Consider the following 19,357-nt stretch of genomic DNA (forward strand, 5'->3'; position numbering starts at 1 on the left):
GCTACGTAAAGATTTACGTAGCCTATCATGGCTGGGTTTAAAAACAAAACAAAACCCCACGACGTGATAGGCTACGTAAAGACTTACGTAGCCTATCATGGCTGGGTTTTTTTTAAAAAACAAAAAACCGCGTACCCAAATGGCGGCGGCTATGGCCGCCGCCATTTGCATTCCTTATTTTTGGCCGTCTTAGTCTACGTAAATATTTATGTAGACTATGATGGCGAAAATAAAGGGGAACGCAAATAGTGTAGCGGGCACTATTTGCGTCCCTTTTTGATTCGCCATTTTAGCGTACGTAAATATTTACGTAGGCTAAAACGGTGAATCAAAAAGGGTCGCAAATAGCGCCCGCTACGCTATTTGCGTTCCCCTTTATTTTCATCGTCATAGTCTATGTAAATATTTACGTAGACTAAGACGGCCAAAAATAAGGAACGCAAATGGCGGCGGCTGTAGCCACTGCCATTTGCGTACGCAGTTTTTTTCCCCCAGAGCCCTCCGCGGCCGGAAATCCGGCTGCGGACGGCTCTGGCCTGGCTGGGCCTGGCTGGCTGCTCTGGGAGCTGCTGCAGAGCACAGCTGGCCATCGAGGATTCCGGGGGGGAGTAAAGGATCGCCTCCCCCCCATCAAGAATTCCAGGGGGAGGGATGGAACGCCTCCCCCCCCTCTATCAACATAATCCGCGGAAAGGTAAGTGACTTTCGTACATCCCTACTTTAAATTGACAATGAAAGAAAACAGTGTAGAAACAGATTTCAGAAGGCAACTGCTTTGCTCTTTTGAAACTGTTGATGGCATTTGAGCTTTAACAATATTTAGTGAAGATAGAAACATGTATATATTTTTAGAAGAATGCATTACTGCTAAATCATAGCTGTGCAGTAGAATATAGGAGGCAGCAATCCTGTGGAGACGGCCATAGGATATCTGGTTTTCTGGGAACTGATCTCAGAGCCCATGCTCCAAGGTCAGTTCCCGGAGAGCTAACCTCCCCCCGCTTCCACGCTGCCTTGGAGGCAGTGCGGAACAGCCCCATCCTCTACACTCACAAGAGGACTGCGGAGCGGCCAAAAAGGGGCATTCCGGGGCTTGGAGGGTATAAATGCCTGTATGACACATCCAATGTGTCGTACAGCAGCCTCCTCCCCTGCTCAGTCCTCCCGCGACTAGACACCCGCAATTGGCTGTCTAGCTGACAGTGCAGGGCAGGAGAAGCGCGGAGGGAACAGTCCCCTCCATGCTTCTCCTGTCCTGCATTGGATAGGTGGTTGCCCCCGAGTTTGGAGGCGGCTGCCTATCTGAATAGGATTGTGCCCTAAGGCTATTAACATAGAGCTAGACTGCATATAAGTTTTCTCTAAAGACCGCATGTTAATACTTAGAGCAGTGATGGGCAACCTTTTGAGCTTGGTGTGTCAAAATTCGCCAAAAAAACGAGCATAACTCGGGTGGTGTGTCACTTCGAGAAAAAAGCCATAATTTCGCGATATTTATAGTTTAAATAACAAAAATGTATAATTGTAATATATAACTGTATTTAATAAACCAAAAACTAATTATTTAACTTACCTGCTTAGTGACTTCTTTGTTCATCTGTCAGTCGGTTTCTTTTGTTGGTCTTGATATTATTTAACTTGTGTGGGGTGCCGTGAACTAAGATAAGTGAGGGGGAGGGGGAATTCTTTAACCTGCCTATTAGTGACTTTTTTGTTGCTGAATTTCATTGGCTAAACCTTCAATTGAAGGTTGGTATTTTGTACACTTCAAGCCCAAGCAAGCGCTACTAACTTCATCTGTCAATCTGTTTCTTTTGTTGGTTTTGATACTATTTAACGCTGAGAATAAGGTCTCACAAAAGTACGTAGAGGGAAAAATTGTGAGTAAAGCCATTGCTATATTTTTCAGGGTGCTAAAAGTGTCTGGTAATCGGTTCCAGGCACTCCAAATTTCCTGTTCGTAGTGGCACTCCTCTTGATTCTCCAAGCGGCACCTTTCCAGATTCTCAAGCTTTGACCTCAAGTTGACAAACACCTGAGCCCAGATGCTGTCTTGAAATTCTGCAAGTTGCATCTCCAAATCATCAATTTGCATCCATTGGAAACCATTTAATTCCAAGCTACTGTAGACTACTACATCAGGATACTTAATTATTTTTATGGTATGTTCTAGGCTTCTAAATTGATTAAATCTATCACTGAACTGGTCAAGTAACGAGTCTAAAACATGCTGGTACTTTATATGCAAGGGTTCCATTTCATTTTGTACAGCTGCACTGGCCTTCTCAAAATACTTTGTTACTCGAGGAAAATACTTATAAGTTTTAGTTTCTACATCTCGCTTGAAAATTTGAAGTTTACTTTCAAAAGCTTTTATGTATCCAAACATAACGTCAATACTTTTGCCAAAACCTTGTAACTTTAAGTTCAGTTCATTAATATGAACAGAGAGATCTGTAAAAAATATCAGGGTGTTGACCCACTTATCATCATTGAGCTGAGAAAAGTTTCCCAGATCCTTATCCTCAAGAAATACTTTAATTTCTTCAAAGCACTCCACAAAGCGCTCTAGAACTTTGCCTCGGCTCAGCCGTCTTACATTATTGTACATCAGCAGTCCACTGTAGGTGGAATCAACCTCCAGTAAAAGTGCAGAAAATTCTCGCTTGTGAAGGGGGCGAGCAGCTATTAAATTAACTATTTTTGTAACAACTGACATTAAGTCGTTTAAGTCGGTGAATCCTGCCTTGGCACATAAAACCTCCTGATGGATAATACAATGAAAAGGCACAATCGGATGTCCAATAGCTTCCGTAAACAATTTGACAAATCCAACTTTTTTCCCCACCATGTTTGGTGCCCCATCTGTCGTCACTGACACAACTTTAGAGATATCAATGCTTAGGTCACGGAATGTTTGTATAACAACCTTACATATTTTGCTTCCTGATGTACTTGTTGGCACTGATACTAACTTTATCAACTCTTCTCTCATTGTGAGACCATCAGAATATCGACCAATAATGGCCAACTGAGCATGTGATGTGACATCAGTAGTTTCATCAAGAGAGATCGAAAAATATTTACAATTACTTATGTCTCTCTTTAATTGATGTTGTACGTTTGTGTTCAGTCTCATTATTCAGTCTTTTATGATATTTCTACTGAGTGGTAACTCAGATATTCTCTTAATAATTGCATCTTTATTCTGCATATCGTGAAATAGAACTGGTGCACATCTTAGGAGAGTTTCTTTAATAAATTCTCCCTCACTGAGTGCTTTTCCATGCTGAGCTATGGAGTGAGCAATGCTCAAACTTGCAGATGTTAAATTTGTAGAGCCTTTTATAAATTTAAGGATGGAATTAGATTGGATCTTATAAAGGTGTAGCTGCCTGGAAATGTATTCCTTCCTTTCATCCTCACTTTTTTTCAAGAGCTGGGAATGATTAGTTTCAAAATGTCTATTTATATTCCACGTTCTGCTTACTACCGTTTCAGTACATAGAACGCAAAATGATCTGCCATTTTTTTCTATAATGCCATACATCTCGGTCCATGTCTCTTGAAAGGGTCGGCTAGTGCTACTACCACTTCCTTTACTTAACCTTGGTTTTTTATTTTTTGGGTTCTCCATCAGGGGGGCAGTGACAGAAGATAGAATTATAGATAGCCTGTTAGCCCTGCAGGCAATTAGGGGTTAACTAGCCTAACTGACCACAAGATGGCACATGTAACTGTTTTTTAGGAAAGGGCAGGGTTAATAAGCAGAAATAGGGGTTAATAAGGATGCACAACAGTAATAGTGGTGAAATGGAGTCTGCACTATGCTGCAAAATGGCGTTCCTTATATAAATTAAGATGGCTGCCGCTATTTCTAATGGCGGGAAACGGCACCCATAGCACAGGCCCTCGCCTCTCCCAGCCTCCCCCTCACTTATCTCAGTAATGATGGTCAATTAGAAATCCACGACACCCCAGAGGAGTAGATTGGATGATGGTTGCTGTGGTTATGTGGTTGCTGGTAATGGCGATCACAGGGCCCCCAGAGATGCGTCCCCCGCGGCATTCCGCTGCTCCCTGCTCCGCCGGCCGGAAGTGAGGTCAAAGATCTCCTAACGGCCTAACCGGAAGTCCCAGAACTAGACGCTCTGTGCCGGAGTTCTGTTGTTTTGGCCTACAGACCTCCGGCACAGAGTGTCTACACTACACTACAGCAAATGTTTCATCCTCGGCTACTGCACCTGGCCGTGCAGTAGCCGAGGATGAAACGTCCTTCTCGGCATGCGGCCCCATACTTCTCTGCATGCGGCCCCATACTTCTCGGCATGCGGCCCCATACTTCTCTGTATGCGACCGCATGCGGCCGTGTGTCATCGAAAATGGCAACGCGTGTCAGTGCTGACACGCGTGTCATAGGTTCGCCATCACGGACTTAGAGTGTAGGTAGATTGGGCCAGAATATAGGGTTATGGCAAGGTAGGAAACGTTCTCATATCGAAATAGTAGCTATAACAGATGATATTTTGAAATAGGCTGTAAACCTTGCCTGCCTGAATGCTACCCATAGACCTTTTGAACTTTTTCCTCATTAATTGCCATGCTGTTGTAGATATATCTGACTATAGGAATGTTGGTGTTTAAGAGCTTGAAGAATAGGACTTATGGTTCAGAGTTAATATGTTGATGCCATGGTAAACTCTGTATAGATAGAGAGTAGTAATTTCTGTTGACCAGTGGGAACCTGCCTGTCTTAAGTGGTGAAAACCTAATAGTTTACAGCAAGGTTGGGCTACATTCAAAGATGAGAAAAACGAATCCCACGGCAAGTGAAACAGAGGGAAAAGAGTAATTCTCAAGAACTACTAATAGTAACCAGGTAAACATTTGTGTAAAAACTCAGGATAAAAATAAAAAAGTGCTTTTGCAAGATCACTTATTTGCCTAGCTCTTAATTTTTTTTAATAATAATAATGTTAAGTGCATGTGTCCTGAAGTAAACACCATTGACCATAATCCTAGGTAGCCATAATTGTGGGCAGGAAAGGAGCATGCACAGTCAGAAGTGCTTTGCAAGAGTTGATTCAGCAGATCTCCCAGCTGAAACAGTAAACAGCTTTAAATCGAAAAACTTGTCAATTCCTCTGGGTGACTGGCTGCTGTAAAAATGTTTGAAACCTCTCCAACTGCATGTGAACTTCTGTTCTGCCAGTGTGTGTTGCTGTCTAGGATTGAAGTCATCCTCTTTTGCTACCTATGTGCATAAAGTAACAATACCATCCTAAGTGAGATACACATTTTTATTAGAGAATTTTGTTTGGCTTGTTTTTTGATAAGGACTTAACAAAATTTGCAAATTTCTTCATTAATGGAATGGGAAGAGTTTGAGATAAAAATATTTGAATATGAGAGAAAGCGAAACTGACATTCGTCTATCCAGGTAGAGGGCTTTGAGTGCTTATGGTTGTGAATTCCTATGAATTCAACCATGTTTGTAGTAGTGCTGAATAAAAATTGTGATGTCTTTTTTTCAGACATTCTCCTCATCTTTAGGTACAGGCAGGCATAACATGGTCCTCTCTGTGTTGGGAAGAGTTGTAACTATTGAATTTGTCCGGATCAGAAGGGTGAGAATTTCACTAGGTTTTTGGCAGGGGGTGGGGTGGGGGTTAAAGAAGAATTTACCAACGTTTGCAAATCTCTTCATAAGCAGTCTGGAAAAGATTTGAGATTTTTAAAAAAATAGAACATTGGAGAAAGCAAAATTCACAGATTCATATATCCCTAATTTTTATCCGTATACTATTTTTTCATTAAAAGCAAATTTGAAGATGATGTGTCTTGATACTTCACATAAGTAATATTATATGTGGTGGCTATGCTAAGGCCCATCTGTACATTTAACTTTTCACCATATTAAAGGGAGATCAGGATGGATAGGTCATCCTAACATTTATAAAACTGAATTGGATTGACCAATTCAGTTTTATAAATGAATCTCTGCCTAGCGCCCTCCATTTTCCCTCAGTACATTTTTTTCTGTAGTTTCACACATAATGTTTAGAATATTGCATTTGATTTGTAGGGAATGGGGGTGGATGGAAAATGTAACAGAAAAGATAGGAAAATCCATAATCTGCAACTTTTTTTTTTTTTTTGGTAGAACTCTACATGTAGAAATGAATGGGCTTTCACTATAAAAACTTCAAGGATCTAGTAGCTGTAGTGCTGATTCACCTAGTTATTTCTAGGGATGTGAGAGAACTCCTCTGCAAATTCAAATGAGGCCAGATTCTTTGGAATCCGGCCTCAGGAATCCACAGCGGATCGGGACCACTTACCTCCGCTCCAGGAGGACTGGAGGCGGAACGGCACTTGGCTGCTTCTTGCCAGCCAGAGCTGTTCGCCTCCTCCCTGTCCCTGCCGATTGCCATGTCCTTAAAAAAAAAAAAAAGGCAATCGGGAGGATGTGTCCATAGACTTATACGCAAGATTCATGACTCTATTTGCGTCTAAGTCTATTGGCACATCCTCCCGATTGCCTTTTTTTTTTTTTTTTAAGGACATGGCAATCGGCTGGGACAGGGAGGAGACGAACGGCTCTGGCTGGCAGGAGGGAAGGTAAGCGGCCCCCAAGCCAGTCCCCCCCCCCGGAATCCGAGCGGAGCGGAACCGCTCTGGAGGATTCCGGGGGCAGGGGAGAGGAATGGATTGCCTCCCCTGCCACAGATTCCCCACCGGAACAGATGGTGGGGAATCCGTACACCCCTAGTTATTTCCCATTCCACATGAGCAGTCCTAACTGGGCACATACTCGTACAGAGAAAATGATGTGTTAACCAGGCAGTACATTAATACAAGTACAGCAGTTCCCCATACCTGCAGCAGGTGAAAAAAGTGGCATCATAACCACATAAATTCGTGGACAGCTTGGTTTGCATTTCGATTTCCTCATGCAGTTGAGGACTCAGTGCTTCTTGGGTGCAGGAGAAACACTGTGTTAGCCAGCCCTGAGATTTGAATGCTGGCTGCTGGATGAAGAAAGTTCTTAAGCAAACTGAATACCAGAACACATCCGAGCTCTCTTTTCAGGAGACAAAAGTGCGAGCTGTTATAACTTTCTGAACCTGCTTGGCCCTCCAGGAGGAATAGATCTCATCACCCCCTGCTCAGTGGTCTCATCCACTGTAGAAAAACACAGAATGGGGAGCAGAGGCAGAGTTCAATCCTAATATGTTCCTAGGGTGGTTCAACCTCTTCTCACAGCCACTTGCCCTTCCACAGTAGGTAGAAGTCTCCCTGTTCACTATAGCTCGCATTGACACAAATCACCAGCTAGAAGACTACAAGATGAAGCCATGTGTTACTTGCATCTCACTTACTTAAATTCCAAACAATGTAGACAGTAAGTAGATAATCCAGTTTGAAGAACTGTCATGATAATGGCACAACAATGCACATACTGTAAAAAAAGAGTATATGTACAGCATTTTAAACAACACATATTTGAAAATATTCCTAATGGTGTTTGTAGTATCCTTAAGGAGGCGGTGGTGTGGCCACTCCTGAAGAATCCCACCCTGGACCCAACGGTATTAGACGACTACCGCCCAGTTGCAAATACCCCTTTCCTATGGAAGGTACTTGGGAGGGTTGCGGCAGAACAACTACAGGCACTCTTGGAGGATACTGATTATCTAGACCCATTCTAGTCTGGGTTTCGATCTGTTTATGGGATTGAATCAGCCTTGGTTGCCCTGATGGATGACCTTTATCGAAAGAGGGAAAGGGGGAGTGCAGCCCTCTTAATTCTGCTTGAACTCTCATCAGCTTTTGATACCATCGACCATGGTATCCTCCTGGATCGACTCAGTGGGATGGGTATCATAGGCATTGTGTTACAGTGGTTCTGGTCCTACCTGTGGGGTCGATTTCAGTGAATAACATTGGGTGACTATTCCTTGGCTCCTTGGCGATTGAGCTTTGGGGTGCCACAGGGCACCGTCTTGTCCCCAATGTACTTTAATGTCTATATGAAGCTGCTGGGAGCGATGATTAGGGGATTTGGAGGTAAATGCCATCAGTATGCTGATGACTCTCAGCTCTATCTCCCTGTGACAGGAGAGGCTGTGCAAGTCCTGGATCAGGAGAGGCTGTGCAAGTCCTGGATCAGTGTCTGAACTCAGTAATGGGTTGGATGAGGGCCAGTAAACTGAAGCTGAACCCTGGCAAGATGGAAGCCCTGTGGGTGAGTGGTTACCAAGTCTGGGAGATAGGCGCATTGCCTGTTCTGGATGGGGTTGCACTCCCCCTGAAAGATCAGGTTCGTAGTGTGTGGGGTACTCCTAGATCTGTCATTATTACTGGAGGCCCAAGTGGCCGCTGCGGCTTGGAGTGCCTTTTACTAGCTGGACAGGGATAGCTTGGCCACAGTGGTACAGGCATTAGTAGCTAGGGATGGCAGAGAATTCCACCACGGATTCCAGTGAGGCTGGATTCTTTGCCCCCCCGCCCACCTGCGGAATCCCCCCGGGACGGAAGTTACCTGGGGTGGATGTGGCGGTGGCTCCGGCGGCTGGTCTCCTGGCCGGCCGCAGTGCTGCGGCCGCCATTGGCGTCCTTGCAACTGTGATAGGCTACGTAAGTATTTACATAGCCTATCACGGCTAACCCCCCCCAAAAAACCCAGCGTACGCAAACGGCGGTGGCTACGGCAGCCGCCATTTGCGTTACCTATTTTTCGCCGTTCTAGCCTACGTAAATATTTAGAACAGCAAAAAATAGGGAACGCAAATATCCACCAGGAAGAGAGCCTTCAGCATAGTGGCCCCCTTCCTGTGGAATTCCCTGCCTTTGGAGGTCAGGCAGGTGCCATAGTTGTGTTGCTTTCGGTGCTTCCTGAAGACATTATTTCAAGAGGCTTTTCCTGAATGACCAGCCGTGGTTTATTATTTTCTGAATCTGTTCTTTTAATGTTTTAATTGTTTTAAATTAAACATTTTCTTATTTTTTATTATTATTTTATCTTGCTGTTCCCCACTCCAAGATCTTTGATGTGGAGCGGTATATAAATATTGTAAATAAATAAATAGTATGAGTGCATACTGTCTAAGAAAATGTTCATCTTTATTACGCCTCCACCCTGGATACTATGATGAACCAGAATGAATAATTATTACAACTGGGAGTGTTGCAAGCATTTTTTTAAAAACACAAAATTATTTGCACAATATATTGTAGCTTTCTTTTCAGAGTCACCATAATCCCACAATGTATAAATATTTAATTGAATTTAAAATATACATTATGCACTCAACAGAATATATTCACATGGCAAATGATGCTGAATCAGTCTGATCAAAAACGCATACAGACCTGTGTGCAAGTTTTGGCAGAGGAAAGAGAAGAGTACCAACAACCATTGAAATCTGTAGTAGTACCCATATTAGAAAGGGGGTAGACTTTACATATTTATGTCAGAACTGTTTCTATCGTTGCCATAGGTAGGTTTAAAAACTGGAGTTGAGTCAGAAGGAAGTTAATCATCATTTTTTTTTAGTAAATTCGTGATGACTCTCCCTTTTTAAAATATGCAGAAAAACAGGCCAATCCAAAGAGCAAATTCTTCAGTAGCTTTTGCACTTATATGTAGGCATTGGTTTGGTTCACACAAATGCCAAATCATGTCTTGGTAATACAGGAATGAGTTCTGTGCTTACATGTTCCCTCGCCTCTCGCATGCTCCACTTAATTCCTTAGAAGTGCTGTGGTGCTGGCGTCCCCAGACTTAACTCCATGGATCCGGTTCAGGAGACAGCCACCACATCAACCACCCAATCTGGCCTATCTGGAAAGTACCTGGGTCAAGAAAAGAGTCTTCTGTGTGGATTTTTGTCTAGAGATGTGAAGGCCTGGGAACCCCCCCCCCCCCCCGCAGAACAAAGGGGGGAAACGCAGACAAATTCAGAACCTTTCCCCATTTTTCCCCAGGGATTTTTGGAAAATTTGTTGGAAAACGTGTTTCTCCCATTTTTTCTGGCATTTTTTTCCCAGGCCCTCACATCTCTATTCCTGTTAGCCCTGGCCAGGTGCAAACTTGTGTCTATGTAGTGCTCCTTACTACCAAGATGATGTGCAAGTGTGCTTTCCTCATGCTGCCTAAGTTATGGCCCCTGCCAGTTGTGTGTGTGTGTGTGTGTGTGTGTGAGAGAGAGAGAGAGAGACAGAGAGAGCGAGACAGAGACAGAGTAACTTTTAAAACCCTCGAGATTTTCCTGTATACCTTGGGGCGGTGGCAGAGGTTCTGCTGATATACAAGGGCCCACTCCTGGTTTATATTGGTGCCAAGCCTGTCTGCGTGTCGAAAGCCTACTTTACTAATGGAGGTGGTGATTGGGGTTTCTCTATAAAGTGCTTGTGATGAGAAATAGGGCTTTGTAATATATAACGTAGATATTTTGGGTTGCCCTTGAATTTCAGCAGATCTTTCTGCTGTAAGAACAAACAAACCAAAGCATAAGTAATATCTTCAGTTTCTTATATTAATACTAATAATAAGTCTAATAAGTTTAGCTTTTTATGACAGACTGTAGGAGAAGAGAATTGTTCTTTTGCCAACGGTCATGTGTCTACTTAATAATTTCCCTACTGTTAAATGTTTTTTTTTTTTAAATACTAACCACACTTTGATATCAAACTTAGTAATTTCATTTTAAAATGATATCACTTATTTTGAAACATGTCTCAATTAATTTATGATAGGTTGATCAAAATGCTTTACCTTTTTGTGCGTGCATGGAGAAAGAAAAGATTATTTTTCTTTGTAGAGTTATAATGTATTTCTAGACAAAATAGATTTGTGATTGTAACATCTTTTGACAAGCACATTGGACTGTAGAAAGAGCATCCAACTTGGGGCTTGGGGCATATGTTGCTACCTTCTGCTAGCATAGCTCCAAAACAAGTCAGGTTCATACTTTCAGATCGTAGAAGTAAATATGTAGTTGTCTTTTCAGAAAGGATGATTTGTAATATATAATGTAAAGAAGGTTTATACATAACTGTGCTCTGATATATTTATGACATGGGTGTTTTCCTTACTGGTAGAGTCCAAAACTGTACAATGGAATTGCTCCATATTCAAGCCCAGTCTATAAAAGCAGTTAAGTGTTTGGATTTATGGACATGTAATCTAAATGGATTTGTGAATTGGAGACTGAAACTAGCCTGGCAAATAAGCATTCATGGTAGTTATCTACTCTCTTGCCTTACCCTTTGAGATAGGTATGTATTACTGAGACCTGGGTGGGGGAACTGGAAGGGGTTACTCTCTCACATCTGTGCCCTACTGGGTACTTGGTGCAGCACCAACACCAATTCGAGGGTCGAGATGGGGGGGGTTCTGTGATCTATAGGAATTCAATCCCTCTCTCTAGGCATCCTGCTTATTCGAGTGCAGATCTTGAGTGTTTGTACTTTGTGTTGGGTACCTGGGACAGATTAGGGATTCTGCTGGTGTACTGCCCACCCCGCTGCCCATCAGACTCCCTGCCTGAGCTGACGGAGGTGGTCTCGGACCTGGTGTTGAGGACCACTAGGGTGATGGTCCTGGGGGATCTCAACTTCATGCCAAGGTGGCTGTATCTGGGGAGGCTCACGACTTCATGGCCGCCATGACAACCATGGGGCTGTCCAAATATGTCATCGGTCCAACACATGTAAAAGGACACACGCTTGATCTGGTTTTCTCGACTGGGCAGGAGGATGGTGATCTGAAAGTGGAGGAATTAACATCTGTCCCTTTGTCATGGTCAGATCACTTCCTGCTGAGGTTTAGACTCTTGGCAGCCTTTCCCCTTTGCAAGGGTGGGGGACCTATTAAAATGGTCCACCCCTGGAGGCTAATAGATTCTGATGGATTCCAGAGGGCTCTGGGAGGTTTTCCTGCTGGTATGGCTGGTGCTCCTGTCGAAGCCCAGGTCTCTCTGTGGAATGCAGAGATGACTCAGGCAGTTGACACGATCATGCCCAAGCACCCTCTCCCTCTGAGCAGAGCCCAACCAGCTCCTTGGTATACACCTGAGCTGAGGGCAATGAAGCAAGAAGGGAGATGGCTAGAGCACAGGTGGAGGAAAACTCGTGTTGAGTCTGACCGAACATAGGTTAGAGCTCATTATCGAGCCTACTCTGTGGCGGTGACGGTATTTATTTATTTATTTATTTATTTTCTATACCGCCCAATAGCCGAAGCTCTCTGGGCGGTTCACAAAAATTAAAACCAAACACACAATAAAACAATTTAAAATATATAGAATATTAAAACGACAATATAACAATACAACCACAATAAAATCTAGCAGCAGTGCAGGAGTTTAAAATACAGATTTAAAACAGCAAAGATAAAAATTTAGAAAGCTAAAATGCCTGGGAAAATAAAAAGGTCTTCACCTGGCGCCGAAAGGAATACAATGTAGGCGCCAGGTGAACCTCACTAGGGAGCTCATTCCAGAGCCGGGGTGCCACAGCAGAAAAAGCCCTCCTCCTAGTAGCCACCCGCCTCACTTCCTTTGGCAGGGGCTCACGGAGAAGGGCCACAGATGATGATCTTAAGGTCCGGGCAGGCACATATGGGAGGAGGCGATCCTTCAGGTAACCTGGCCCCAAGCCGTTAAGGGCTTTGAATGTTAACACCAGCACTTTGAATCGGGCCCGGAAATGGACTGGCAGCCAGTGCAGCTGGAAAAGCACTGGCGTAATATGAGCTCACAGGCCAGTCCCTGTTAACAATCTTGCTGCCCTATTTTGGACCAGCTGAAGTTTCGGACCGTTTTCAAAGGCAGCCCCACGTATAACGCATTGCAGTAATCCAGACAAGTTATCAGAGCATGGATCACTGTAGCTAGGCTATCTCTGTCCAGATAAGGGCGTAGTTGGTATACCAGCCTAAGCTGATAAAAAGTGCTCCGTGCCACTGAGTTCACCTGTGCCTCAAGTGACAGTTCTGGATCCAAGAGCACCCCCAAACTATGAACCTGATCCTTTAGGGGGAGTGCAACCCCCTCCAGAACAGGTTGAATATCACCTAGCCGGGCAGACGAACCACCCACTAACAGTACCTCTGTCTTGTCTGGATTGAGTTTCAGTTTATTGGCCCTCATCCAGTCCATTACCCGTGCCCAGGCACTGATTCAGAACACTTGCCATGAAAGGGTGGCAAAGAGACAGTTCTTTTCCACGAGCATTGCATCTTCTCAGTGTAGTCCAGCGGAGCTTTTCCAAGTGGTTCATGGCCTGTTACATTCTGGGACAGGGAGAGAGACTTTGGAACCCTCAGTTGCACGCTGTGATGAGTTTGCACAGCACTTTGAAGATAAAATCGCTCAGATTCCTCATGAATTGGACACCACGATTAACGCAGTTCCATTGGTAGAGGCATTCAGAGCACCGTCTGGTCCGGTTTTATTGGATGAGTTTCAGTTACTGAGGCCTGAGGATGTGGACAAGGTGCTTGGCCAAGTCCAATCAACTACTTGTGTGCTTGACCCTTGCCCTTCATGGTTTATTACATCAAACAAGGAGGGGATGTCTGGCTGGGTCCAGGAGGTTGTAAATTCCTCCTTGAGAGAGGGAGTGGTGCCGGCCTCTTTAAAAGAGGCGGTAATCAGACCACTCCTGAAAAAGCCTAACCTGGACCTGGAGGACATTAACAATTATAGGGCAGTGGCCAACATCCCCTTCCTGGGCAAGGTGCTTGAGTGAGTGGTTGCAGGACAGCTCCAGGCACTCTTGAATGAAACGGATTATCTAGATCCATTTCAATCGGGCTTCAGGCCTGGTTTTGGAACGGAAACTGCCTTGGTCGCCCTGTGGGATGACCTCTGCCGGGAGAGGGACAGGGGGAGTGTGACCCTGTTGATTCTCCTGGAGCTCTCAGTGGCTTTCGATACCATCGACCATGGTATCCTTCTGGATAGGTTGTCTGGGTTGGGAGTTGGAGGCACTGTACTGCAGTGGTTCCACTCCTACTTGGATGGCCGACTCCAGAAGGTGGTGCTGGGGGATTATTGCTCTGTGCCATGGCAATTGTGCCATGTGGTTCCACAGGGCTCTGTTTTATCCCCCATGCTGTTTAACACCTACATGAAACCGGCAGGGGAGGTTATTTGGAGGTGTGGGCTGAAGTACCATCAATATGCAGATGACACCTGTCTCTACCACTCTTTTTCATCAAAACCAGGTGAGGCAATGGCTGTTCTGAACCAGTGCCTGGGCACGGTAATGGATTGGATGAGGGCTAATAAACTGAAACTCAATCCAGACAAGACGGAGGTACTGTTAGTGGGTGGTTCGTCTGCCCGGCTAGGTGATATTCAACCTGTTCTGGAGGGGGTTGCACTCCCCCTAAAGGATCAGGTTCGTAGTTTGGGGGTGCTCTTGGATCCAGAACTGTCACTTGAGGCACAGGTGAACTCAGTGGCACGGAGCACTTTTTATCAGCTTAGGCTGGTATACCAACTACGCCCTTATCTGGACAGAGATAGCCTAGCTACAGTGATCCATGCTCTGATAACTTCTCATCTGGATTACTGCAATGCGTTATACGTGGGGCTGCCTTTGAAAATGGTCCGGAAACTTCAGCTGGCCCAAAATAGGGCAGGAAGATTGTTAACAGGGACTGGCCAACGAGCTCATATTACGCCAGTACTTTTCCAGCTACACTGGCTGCCAGTCCATTTCTGGGCCCAATTCAAAGCGCTGATATTAACATTCAAAGCCCTAAACAGCTTGGGGCCAGGTTACCTGAAGGATCGCCTCCTCCCATATGTGCCTGCCCAGACCTTACGAACATCCTCAGCAGCCCTCCTCCATGAACCCCTGCCAAAGGAAGTGAGGCGGGTGGCTACTAGGAGGAGAACCTTTTCTGCTGTGGCATCCCGGCTGTGGAATGAGCTTCCTAGTGAGGTTCGCCTGGCACTTAAGTTGTATTCCTTCCGGCACCAGGTGAAGACTTTTTTATTTTCCCAGGCATTTTAGCATTTTAGCTTTCTAAATTTTTAGCTTTGCTGTTTTAAATCTGTATTTTAAATCTTTGCCTTTCTGTTAGGTTTTACGCTGGTTTTATTCTGTTTGTATTGTTATATTGTGATTTTAATGTTTTTATATTTTATGTTTTACTGTGTGCTTGTTGGTTTTAATTTTTGTGAACCGCCCAGAGAGCTTCAGCTATTGGGCGGTATAGAAATTAAATAAATAAACAAATGAATAAATAATAAAAATAGGGGCACATAAATTGTTGTTGTTGTTGTTGTTGTTATTGTTACTATTCATTTTAATTACAGGTGTGGACAACTGGTAGGCCAAAACATTTGGAGGGCCACAACTCCCGTGATCCCTCACCTTTAGCTATGCTAGATCTGCTGGGAGTTGTAGGCCAAAACATCTGGAGGGTCACAGGTTGCCCACCCCTGAATTATATTATTCATATAAATGCCATCAATGTGCATGACATTTTACAGAGAAAAGAAGAAGACAGACCCAACCCCCAAGGAATTTACAATCTAAAATTTGACAAAGGAAAAGCAACAGAGGGAGTGGATGTTACACAGTTCAGTTACACATATTTAGCGTCAAACTACACGTTATGTAGTTATGTCGAGAGCCAGTGTAGTGTAGTGGTGAGAGTGACGGACTGGGAGCCGGGAGATCCGGGTTCTAGTCCCCACTTGGCCATGGAAGCTCACTGGGTGACTTTGGGCCAGTCACAGACTCTCAGCCCAACCCACCTCACAGGGTTGTTGTTGTGAAGATACAACGGAGAGGAGGAGGATAATGTAAGCCGCCTTGGGTTCCTTGCAAGAGGAAAAAAGGCGGGATATAAATGCAATAATAAATAAATAAATATGTTAATTACATAGCAAATAGCTGACCTCTCTCTTATTTAATTACTCCAGTTGCATGCAGCCCTGATTTGGGTTGGGACCACCATGCACTGGGAAAGAGGCAAATTCCATGTTGAGGCTAATTAGGAAAGGAATCGAAAATAAAATTATTAGTATCATACTTCCTTTTTACAAATCTATGGTGCCACCACCATAGATTTGTAAAGTGTGCTGTACAGTTCTAGTCACCACACCTAAAAAGGGATATTGTGCATAGGGACTAGAGCAACTACCCTATGAAGAAAGGTCATAACGTCACTCATGGTTTATCTTAGAAAAACGATGAACACGGAGAATTGTGGTAGAGGTTTACAAAATTATGCATGGTGTGGAGAAAATGGACAGGGAGAGATTTTTCTTTCCGATAATAGAACCCTGGGTCATCCCATGAAACTGAGTGGTGGGGGATTCAGGACAGATAAAAGGAAGTACTTCACACAGTGTGTAAACTATGGAATTCGCTACCTTAAGATGTAGTCATAGCCACCAATTTTGATGGCATTAAGAAGGTATTAGACAAAGTCATGGAGGATAAGGCTATCAATGGATACTAGTCACAATGATGATATGTTACTTCCAATATCAGAGCCAATATGCCTATGTACAACAGTTGCTGGGGGGCACAAGTAGGGTGGTATTTCACTCAAGTCCTAATTGGGGATTTCCCATAGGCAGCTGGGTGGCCACTGTGTGAACAGAATGTTAGTGCAGATGGACCCTTGGTATGATCCAGAATGGCTTTTCTTCTTATGACCTTTTTTGTCTTCTTGCTTTTCTCTGTAAAGTGTCATGTGCATTGATGGCATTTATTATGTATGTAGTAGTAGCAGTAATAATAATGATGTGATTTTATACTTAGGTCACTAGCCAGTTGAAATGATTAAAGTATATGGATTAATAAATAGCTTTGTTCTACATATAGTCATGGTTGAGCTGTGTTTCCATTTTGCGCAATAAGTTTCTTTAAAGATGGATTATTATTATCATCATCATCATGTAGAATACACTCTTAAAGGACTCATAATTCAAAATGGAAAAAATAGCTTAACCATGACCATATGTAGAACAAAACTATTTATTAATCCATATATTTTTAGTAACTTCAGCTTGCTAGTGGCCCAGTCATAAAAGCAAATTATTATTATGCACAACATTTGTATCCCACACTGTAGTGGGCAGAGGATGGAGGTTGCCACACTTTATCATTACAACAACCCTACTAGATAGACTAGGCTTAGAGAGAGAGAGAGACTGTTCCAGGCTCAGCTTCAAGGCTAATTAGGGATTTAAACTCAGATGTTTGTAGTTAAAATCCAACACTCTAATCTACACCATTCTGTTCTGTAGGACACCAAAGGCTATGGGGTTTGCTGCTGTTTTCTTAGGTGTGTAGGATCCACACAAGCAGGTGGATCCACTCAAGGGATCAGTTCAGATGCAATGACAACCCAAGGTTTTAAAAATCTGGGTTGTTATGAATGAGCATGAGTGAGCATGCTGGCACCCACCATCTGATGGTTCTCACTGGGGCTAAAAAAAACAGGGACACTCCATCCCTGGGTTGTTTATCATTACAGGCAAATTGGGAACTCTGGGTTATTGGGGGAGGGACAACCCATAGTTGGAACTCAGAGTTTAACTGCGGGGTCCAACTCTGAGTTGGCTCTCCCCAACAACCTAGACTTCGTGGTTCACATGCAGCTCTAAACAATCCAGGTGTGGAATGTTCCTGGATTGTTTAGCTCCTCCTGCTTGCAGCAGGAGAGATTGGGTGGCAAGAGCTAGCATTCTGTCTTGCTCCCGCTCATACACAACAACCTAGTTTTTTTGTTTTTTGTTTAAACTAGATTGTTATGACATTGAACTAGGTCAAGTAATGTCTGATGTTAACTTGATTGCATGTCCTAAAAAGGCAACACTTGGGGTAGCTTTTATATAGAATGGTGTCTCTGCAGGTTACTAAAAATGGGCCTCTGCACACGCACCTCGATGTGTGATAGCAGATAACACACTCAAGAATAACTGTGAACTTTAGTGTAAGTGAACAGATGAATCCATCCTAACTTGGAAGCTTTGTTTTCATGTATTATTACAGCAATGCAAGAGCGAATTTATTATTTTATTTATTTATTATTTATTTATTTCATTTCTATACCGCCCAATAGCCGAAGCTCTCTGGGCGGTTCACAAAAATTAAAACCAAACAACACATGCAAAATATTACCTTACCTGTTTTGTATCTTTCTCTGTGGGACTAACAAACTATATGTACCAAGTGTGTAATGAAACATTCTGTGCCTCAGAATATCTTGTACATTCATTATATCACCTGTCATCTAATTAAACATAGGTTCTTGTGTATTATGATTCGATCCATATAAATATTTTTTATTATTTGTCCATGACCCAAAGGCCTTTGTAAATACAAGTTACAATACAGCTCTGTATAGCATAAGCCCATAGTGAAAACATAAAATAATGAATACCTAAAAACAGAATCCGCTAGGCTACACAAGAAAAATGCGAAGGCCAGGCCACAATAAAAAAGAATAACCATACGAACGTTAAAACGAATAAGTTCATTAAAAACTGGTGCTAAGAATAAAAACAGTATCATATAACGGAAATATACCAAATGAGCAAGCTAGACAAGCTCATGCAACTTTATGTAATAGTAAATGATCTCCTTGGCAATTCACAGCAGATGTCATTAAAAAGTTACGGTGGATTTTTTGCGCTGCTACTGCAAAAGATGCACTCCTCATTGTAATATATTTGCTATAGTCTGCCAGTAAATCACAAATAATTTCCACAGAAGACCTGCCAGCTCTAGTTTTCAGAAGGGCCCCCCAAAACTAAGTCCTAGGTTCCTCATACAAGGGGCAGTGAAGAAGATAATGTATCATGTCCTCAACTTCCCCAGAGCCACAAATGCAGGTCTGCTCAGCCAAAGGGATCCTATCGTACTTCCCATCCAAATAAGCTGCCAGCATAGTTTGGAAACGAAGGGCTGTAAAAGGCTTTCTGAGGGCCACAAAAGTTAAATCCTGGAAATACTGTTGTAAATATTGTCCTCTCTTGAAAAAACTAAACCATGGTGAGAAGGCCTGGTATTGGCTAGCCAGAATAGTTTCATGGCAATCTGCTTTGAAAATTCTAGCTCTAATGCTCCGCTTATCCAAGTTAGTTAGGGAATTGTGGGGGTCCTCAAAATAGGTCTGAGAGAGCACTAGCCAATGCCGAGCCCAACCACCCTTATCAGTTTCCTCAAGAAAGCTTTGTTTTGCCAAATTCCCATCAGTGGAGCTCAGTAGTCTTTTGCCATAAAGGATGAGAGCTTTGTCTGTTTTTGCTTTGATAGACATCATTCCAGCTTCCAGTCTTAGCAGGCAAGAAGGGAGTGCCAGCAGCTTTCTCAA

The 19,357-nt window shown here is 43.4% G+C and overlaps 1 protein-coding gene across 4 annotated transcripts in view; it reads left to right on the top strand.

Annotated features, from left to right (window-relative positions):
- FOXP2 (forkhead box P2) overlaps nt 1-19,357 on the top strand; it is a 595,587-nt gene that overhangs the window by 60,033 nt on the left and 516,197 nt on the right. The window contains exon 2 of one of the 4 annotated variants that reach the window (XM_084810786.1): nt 1,910-2,162. The exons of the other annotated variants lie outside the window; for them this stretch is intronic. The gene's annotated coding sequence lies outside the window, so the exon portion shown is untranslated. The remainder of the gene's footprint in view (nt 1-1,909; nt 2,163-19,357) is intronic. 4 annotated transcript variants of the gene reach the window in all.

The sequence above is a fragment of the Heloderma suspectum genome, chromosome 7 (assembly GCF_057233095.1).
Source record: "Heloderma suspectum isolate Gila_16-S chromosome 7, 16-S_ref, whole genome shotgun sequence".
NCBI classification, from domain to species: domain Eukaryota; kingdom Metazoa; phylum Chordata; class Lepidosauria; order Squamata; family Helodermatidae; genus Heloderma; species Heloderma suspectum.